Source organism: Sapajus apella, unplaced genomic scaffold, assembly GCF_009761245.1.
Source record: "Sapajus apella isolate SASKATOON/1434 unplaced genomic scaffold, GSC_monkey_1.0 scaffold7, whole genome shotgun sequence".
NCBI classification, from domain to species: Eukaryota; Metazoa; Chordata; class Mammalia; order Primates; family Cebidae; genus Sapajus; species Sapajus apella.
In genome coordinates this window covers 10,031,438-10,039,773 of record NW_022436947.1, presented here as the reverse complement: position 1 = coordinate 10,039,773, position 8,336 = coordinate 10,031,438, and the positions used below count along the sequence as shown (strand labels likewise).

The following is an 8,336-nucleotide window of genomic DNA, read 5'->3' as shown; positions in this document are numbered from 1 at the left end:
TTTTGAGACAGAATCTCCCTCTGTTGCCCAGGCTGGAGTGCAGTGGCGTGATCTCAGCTCACTGCAACCTCTGCCTCCCAGGTTCAAGCAATTCTCCTACCTCAGCCTCCCAAGTAGCTGGGATTACAGATGCCCACCACCACACCTGGCTAAGTTTTTTTTTTTTTTTTTGGTATTTTTAGTAGAGACTGGGTTTCACCATGTTGATCAGGCTGGTCTTGAACTCCTGACCTCGTGATCCACCTGCATTGGCCTCCCAAAGTGCTGGGATTACAGGCATGAGCCACCGCATCTGGCCTGGGCTGGGTTTTAATAAGCCCTCCAGGTGATTCTGAGACACATTCAAGTTTGAAAACCGCTGCTATGTTCTATTGCTTGGGACATGAACGATCAGCAGAATTGTAAAGGACTCACCAAACTGCATGTGCTTCAGAAAGCCAGGCGGCTAACTTACTAGCCTGATAAAAATCCTGTCCGCAGCCTCACTCCTCAACCCTGACTCTCCAGTCAGTCTCTAGAGATAGGTATCTTGCAGGAGGCTTGTTTTATCCTCTAGCTCATTGGAAGATGAAGAAAAGTTTTGTCTGTACGCTTTGTCCGTGCATGTCCTCTCATTGACATTTCGTGGAGCTGGAGGCTCAGATGCTGGTCGGCAGAGGGGTAGACAGGGTTCTCCTTGGCTCTGTCCCTCTGAGCTGGTGTCAACGTTTCCCAGGAGGCAGACAGAAGGTGGTACTGGGTGGAGAGAGGAAATTCAAGCGGCGTGTCTTGGCCTCGCTGGGAGCCAAGGGGGAAGATCCACCCTGCACCTAGCAGCTTTCTTCTTGGAGCAAGAGCTGCCTGTGTGTGGCCAAGAAAGGCAAGCCTGGCATGAATGGAGACCTTGTGCCAAAGACCTCGCTGGAGCCGGGAGCCGCAACACTGGGGCTTTTCACAAGGAACCTTACAACAGAGGCGGTATTGAGCGTGACTGTGGCTTGCGGGCAGGCGTGGGGTCTGGCGCACGTGTGGCATCAGTAGAACAACATTGCTGCTCCTCCTGACCCTGTTTTAGCTGGGGGAGGGGGCGCTCCTGGGTCTCTTCTCAGGGGGGAATACACTAAGAGTCATGTTATCTCTAGCTGAAGCTGCCCTGATACCCCTTGAAGGTGTTTGAGGCTCTAGGGGCACAGAATGCACATACAGGGGTCAGCGTGCGCGTGGATTAAGCTGCTGGGCTGGACAGGAATGGGTTAAAGACAGCTGCTTGGAGATATCGCCAAAGCAAGACTCTACTGGGGCCTGGGCTACCAGCAGAAGGAGGGTGCAGATGCCTCTGTCTGTTGACGGGGGATGGGATCCCAGTGTGTTCCCTCTGAGGAGTCATTGAAAGGTAAGGGGAAGCTGTAGCACCTTTGGAAATGCTTTCAAAGGAAAAGGGTCTCTCTCCCCCATATGAGACAGACCTTCTCTGTGTCTATGTACAGCCAACTTTTTAGTGTTTTTTTTTTGAGACGGAGTTTCACTCATGTTACCCAGGCTGGAGTGCAATGGCGCGATCTCGGCTCACCGCAACCTCCGCCTCCTGGGTTCAGGCAATTCTCCTGCCTCAGCCTCCTGAGTCGCTGGGATTACAGGCACGCACCACCATGCCCAGCTAATGTTTTGTATTTTTAGTAGAGACGGGGTTTCACCATGTTGACCAGGATGGTCTCGATCTCTTGACCTCGTGATCTACCCGCCTCGGCCTCCCAAAGTGCTGGGATTACAGGTTTGAGCCACCGCGCCCGGCCTTTTTTTTTTTTTAAAGGGGTCTCGTGCTTGCTTCGGCAGCACATGTACTAAAATTGGAACGATACAGAGAAGATTAGCATGGCCCTTGTGCAAGGATGACATGCAAATTCGTGAAGCTTTCCATATTTAAAAAAAAAAAAACACTGGGGTCTCGCTATATTGCCCAGGCAGGTCTCAAACTCCTGAGCTCAAACTATCCTCCCGCCTCTGCCTTCCTAAAAGCTGGGATTACCGGCGTGAGCCACAGTGCCTGGCACTTTTTAGTTTTTTATAAAGACAGGGCCTCACTCTGGAGTGCAGTGGCTTATCTGTCACATGAAGAAAACATCTTCTGGTCAGGCACCGTGGCTCATGCCTGTAATCTCAGCACTTTGGGAGGCCAAGACAAATGGATCACTTGAGGCCAGAAGTTTGAGGCCAGCCTGGCCAACACAGTAAAACCCTGTCTCTACTTGAAATACAAAAATTGGCTGAGTGTGGTGGCGTATGACTGTAATCCCAGCTACTTGGGAGACTGAGGTATGAGAATGATTTGAGCCTGGGAGGCAGGGGTCGCATTGAGCCGAGATCCTGCCATTGAACTCCAGCCTGGGCAACAGAGGGAAACTCTGTCTTGAAAAAAAGTAACAGGCCGGGCACGTGGTTCACGCCTGTAATCCCAGCACTTTGGGAGGCTAAGGCGGACAGATCATGAGGCCAGGAGTTCGAGACCAGCCTGGCCAACATGGTGAAACTCCATCTCTACTAAAAATACAAAAATTAGCTGGACATGGTGGTGGGCGCCTGTAATCCCAGCTACTCGGGAGGCTGAGGCAGGAGAATCACTTGAAACCGGAAGGCGGAGGTTGCAGTGAGCCGAGATTACGCCACTGCACTCCAGCCTGAGTGAAAGAGTAAAACTCCATCTCAAAAAAAACAAAAAACCAAAAATGACAACAACAACAACAACAAAAATCTTCAAAGACTGAATCCCAGGTCAGAAATCTGGTGGGGCAATTTCAAGCTAGCTGACTCTGTGGCTCAAGGAGTACCGATCATGACTCACTGCAGCCTCAACATTGTGGGCTCAAATGATCCTCCCACCTCAGCCTCCTAAGTAGCTGGGACCATGGCTGTGTGCCACCACACCCAGCTAATTTTTAAATTGTTGGTAGAAATGGTATCTCTCATATTGCTAGGGCTGGTCTTGAACTCCTGGGCTCAACTGATCCTTCTGCCTCAGTCTCCCAAAATGCTGGTATTACAGACCTGAGCCACTGTGCCCAGCCCAGCTAATGCTTACCAACCTAAGGTGGTTCATTAGTGAATTAGCCAGATCCCTGGCTTTTACTCTCTTCTTGAACCTGTTCTTTTCTGGGGTAACCAACTGTCCCAGTCTACTTGAGACCAAAGGATTTCCCAAGACACAAGATAGGCATATATGCACACACACACACGCGCACACACACACACGTATGTCCAGCATTCTTCACGCTCCAGTAGACTACAGCCTCCTTCAAGGAAGGATCTCTTTGTTCTTCTGTATCAGCTGCCACATTGAAGGTGCAATAAATGTTTCCTGATGCCAGGCACGGTGGCTCACGCTTGTAATCCCAGCACTTTGGGAGGCTGAGGAAGGCAGATCACAAGATCAGGAGATTGAGACCATCTTGGATAAGAAGGTGAAACCCTGTGTCTACTAAAAATACAAAAAATTAGCTGGGTGTGTTGGTGGATGCCTGTAATCTCAGCTACTCAGGAGGCTAAGGCAGGAGAATCACTTGAACCTGGGAAGTGGAGATTGCAGTGAGCCAAGATCGCACCACTGCTCTCCAGCCTGGGTGACAAGAGTGAGACTGTCACAAAAAAAAAAAAAAAAAAAAAAAAAAAGAAGGAAAGAAAGAAAGAAAAGAAAACAAAAAAGGAAAAAAAATGTGTATGATTTTTTTGACCTATGAACTGAACTAGATCCTTTCTTCATTGAATCTCATTTCTTTTTTTTTTAATTTGAAAGAATAACTGACAAACTGTGGTTGTTCAGACTTGGATGTTTTGCAGATACTTTGCTGAAAATGAACAAACTGAGCCTGTCACTTCAATAAAAAACAACTGATAGTATTTGTGGCCAATTATGAAGTTTCGGTTTTAAAGCAGAAATTAGAATTTTGCAAAACTTGTATGTGCTGCTGTGAATGTGATGGCTGCCCGATACAGCAGGGCTTTTCAGGTAAGATTGGTGTTGATGGTAATGAACGTAGCTTTTTGATATCAGATAAAATGGGCCCACACTTGGAAACTTTTTTTTTTTTTTTTGAGATGGAGCCCAGGCTGGAGTGCAGCGGGGTGATCTTGGCTCACTGCGACCTCCGTCTTCTGGGTCCTGGTTCAAGCAATTCTCCTACCTCAGCCTCCCAAGTAGCTGGGATTATGGGCACGAGCCACCACACCCAGCTAACTTTTTTAGAAGAGATAGGTTTTCACCGTGTTGACCAGTCTGGTCTTGAACTCCTGACCTTGTGATCCACCCCCGCCTTGGCCTCCCAAAGTGCTAGGATTACAGGCGTGAGCCACCGTGCCCGGCCAGAAGCTTTTATAATTCATTGAACTAATATTTTTCAAATGACCAATGCATGAGATTTAAAAAGTCATGCATAGACAATAGATTCATGTAAAATACAAGAAAGGCTAATGCATTTTATTGTATAAGCGTGTAAAATGTTCACTGATGTGGATTCAGATCTCACATTGCAAGCTACCTTTAAGAAATGACCACTTGTTGCAAAGTTTTGGCATGCAAAGAAGAATATCCAGAATTATCTGCAACAGCTATTAAAATATTTCTCTGTTTTCAGCTACAAATCTGCAAGGCTGTATTTTCCTCAGATACTTCAATAAAGGCTGGGCACAGTGGCTCATGCCTGTAATACCAGAACTTAGGGAGGCCGAGGCAGGTGGATCACAAGGTTAGGAGTTTGAGACCAGCCTGGCCAACATGGTAAAACCCTGTCTCCATTAAAAATACAAAAATTAGCTGAGCATGGTGACGCAGGCCTGTAATCCCAGCTACTATTGAACTCCACCCTGGGTGGCAGAATGGGACTCTGTCTCAAAAAAAACAACAAAAAAGATACTTCAATAAAAAGAATATATCACAGCAGACTGAATATGGAATATAGAAGCAGATATGAGAAGCCAATTGTCTTCTATTAACCCAGACAATAAAGAGGTTTGCAGACATGTAAAACAATGCCACTTTCTCACAAATGTATTTTTTTGCTTTATCATCTCATTATTTTGAATATAGATATGTTTATTAATTTAATAAAATGTTTTTTAAAGTAATAAAATATGTTAACAAATAATGGGATTTATTACTTTTTTTTTTTTTTTTTTGAGACGGAGTTTCGCTCTTGTTACCCAGGCTGGAGTGCAATGGCGGGATCTCGGCTCACCGCAACCTCCGCCTCCTGGGTTCAGGCAATTCTCCTGCCTCAGCCTCCTGAGTAGCTGGGATTACAGACACGTGCCACCATGCCCAGCTAATGTTTTGTATTTTTAGTAGAGACGGGGTTTCACCATGTTGACCAGGATGGTCTCAATCTCTTGACCTCGTGATCCACCCGCCTCGGCCTCCCAAAGTGCTGGGATTATAGGCTTGAGCCACCGCGCCCGGCCCGGGATTTATTACTTTAAATGAATATATATCTAATTTTTTTTCTTTTTTTGAGATAGAGTCTCACTCTGTCACCCAGGCTGAAGTGCATTAGCATAATTACAACTCACTACAACCTCTGACTCCTGGAATGAAGTGATCCTCCCTCCTGAGTTACCTGAGTAGCTGGGACCACAGGTGTGTGCCACAATACCTGGCTTAAAAAAATTTTTTTTTGTAGACGTGGGGTCTTTCTATGTTGCCCAAGCTGGTCTCTCAAACTCCTGACCTCAAGCAATCCTCTTGCCTAGGCCTCTAAAAGTGCTGGGATTACAGGCGTAAACCACTCTGCCCAGCCAATATTTAATTGCTTTGTTTTACTATTTAATATGGTAAATATCAGTACATCAAATCCAGCTGTTTAGTGTCTTTGATATTTAAGAATGCAAAGGAGCTGGGTGCGGTGGCTCACACTTGTAACCCCAACATTTTGGGAGGCCGAGACAAACGGATCATGAGATCAGGAGTTCGAGACCAGCCTGACCAACGTGGTAAAACCCAGTCTCTACTAAAAACACAAAAATTAGCCAGGTGTGGTGGCAGGCGCCTGTAATCCCAGCTACTCAGGAGGCAGAGGCAGGAGAACTGCTTGAACCTGGGAGGTGGAGGTTGCAGTGAGTGGAGATCACGCCACTGTACTCCAGCCTGGGTGACAGAGTGAGACTCCATCTCAAAAACAAACAAACAAACAAACAAACAAACAAACAAAGGAACTTAAAGGAAGCTGGGTCTGGTGACTCATGCCTGTATTCCCAGTTACTTGGGAGCTGAGGTGGGAGGATTGCTTGGGGCACCCAGTTTGAGAGCAGCCTGGGCAACATAGCAAGACCCTATCTTGAAAAAAAAAATAATAATTAGCTGAGCATGAGCATAGTGGTACATGCCTGTAGTCTCAGCTACTTGAGAGGCAAAGGCCAGAGGATCTCTTTAGCCCAGGAGTTTGAGCTATGATTGCACCACTGCACCTTGAACTTGGGCAACAGAGCGAGAACCTGTCTCAGGAGGAAAAAAAAAAAAGAAAGAAAGATGTAAAGAGCCCTGACACCAAGATGTTTAACGACCACTGCAATGCAGGGAACATAATGCAAATAGCTACTTCCAAGGTTCTTGAAATTGCAGAAAGGTCAGAGGTCAGTCAGGAAGCAGAAGCCAGAGGCTGGTTTCACAGGGAAGCTGCCACTGCCCTTGCAACTGGAAGAGCAGAGGAGGAGGAGGTGGCATTCTAGTGATCATGAGCGGGAACTGGCCTCGGAACTTGGCATCATAAAGGAGGGACATGTGGCAAGACAAGAGCCCAGAGTCATGGATACCTGGTGGGAACCAGAAGCCTGGCAGGGGCTGCTGGGTGGGAGCTGGAAATGTGAGGGAGATGCAGGTCTGGCTGCAGACCCCACCCACAGAGAGAGACGGGGGGAGAAATGCTTGCTTGCTTGCTGTCTCCGGTTCCCCCCTTTCATGGGACAACCCTATCTGCTGTTTGGAAGCTCGTTTGCAGCAGAAATTAGGGAACAGAGCTTGCAGGAGTTAGTCCCCCTGCAGTTTAGAGCAGAGGAGAGCAGGAGAGGGCAAAGAGTGGATCTGCGAGCAACAGGCACATGCCTGGCACAGAAAAGGGGGAGAGAACCAGGAGCTTGGCTTGAGGGAGCCACAGGAGTGAGAAGAGGATGTTCATGATGGGAGTATCTTGCCCTGTAGTGGGGGCAGAGAGCCAGTGTAGAGGAAGACAGAGGTAAACACAGTTTGGTTGGGCATGGGACAGAAGGGAAGGGATGGTGGACTCTAGGAAGAATGGTTGGCCTTGGAGACAGTAGCCACTGGATCTAAAGTTCCCATATGAAAAGGTTTGTTGGTCTAGCTGATTGGAACTGGAAATATAATAGGAAGCTTGTTTTTTTTTTTTAAAGATGGGTTTCACCATGTTGGTCAGGCTGGTCTTGAACTTCCGACCTCAGGTGATCCACCCGCCTTGGCCTCCAAAGTGCTTGGATTACAGGCGTGAGCCACTACGCCCGGTCGAAGCTTGTTTAGAAATCGTTTGAGGCAGAGCGTGGTGGCTCATGCCTGTAATCCCAGTACTTTGGGAAGCTGAGGCAGGTGAATCACCTGAGGTCAGGAGTTTGAGACCAGCTTGACCAACATGGAGAAACCCCATCTCTATAAAAAATAAATAAATAAATAAAAAGAAAAAAATACAAAAATTAGTTGGGCGTGGTGGCGTGTACCTGTAATCTCAGCCACTCGGGAGGCTGAGACAGGAGAATCGCTTGAACCTGGGATGTGGAGGTTGAACTGAGCTAAGATTGCGTGACTGCACTTCAGCCTGGGCGACAGAGCAAGACTCTATCTCCAAAAAAAAAAAGAAAGAAAGAAAGAAATCGTTTGCATACTTTTCTCACTTAGGGTCTGCTTACTTGGGGAAATTTTTGGATATCAGAAAGGCTAAAGCCATCTCTCCGTAGGCTACTTATTTTCTCTATCAGTAGTCTATTTATTTTTAATTTTTTTAAATAATTCGGTCCCCGTAGAGACTGCCAAAAATTGCCAATGACGGCTATATTTCAAGTCGTCATGGCGGGGTATTGGGAAAAGTTTTCAATTAGCAATAATCGCGCCCCGATAAATCTCATTGGCTACAATACTGCCACTGCGCAAAGCTTCTATCTGTAGTCCAGATCCCTCTTACATTCAGCTATCTGCTAGAGATCTCCACATAGACGACAGGGTGTCCATGCTCTTCCTCATGTCCTGGGTAACTCTTGTTTACCCTTCAGGTTTTCTCTTAAATGGACTTCTTCCAGGAACCTGTCCCTGGTTCCTAGACTAGATTCCCATAGCTCTGGCTTTCTTGTCAATGGTTGTTTAATGTCCCTCT

General features: G+C 47.0%; 2 non-coding genes across 2 annotated transcripts; one reads left to right on the top strand and one right to left on the bottom strand.

Annotated features, from left to right (window-relative positions):
* Positions 1–1,796: 1,796 nt before the first annotated feature.
* Positions 1,797–1,903, top strand: LOC116550525. Its single transcript, XR_004268475.1, has one exon. It is a non-coding gene; the product is annotated as a U6 spliceosomal RNA (small nuclear RNA).
* A 6,077-nt stretch (positions 1,904–7,980) lies between these two features.
* On the bottom strand, positions 7,981–8,120 carry LOC116550506. Its single transcript, XR_004268458.1, has one exon. It is a non-coding gene; the product is annotated as a U4 spliceosomal RNA (small nuclear RNA).
* Between the last annotated feature and the right edge of the window lie 216 nt (positions 8,121–8,336).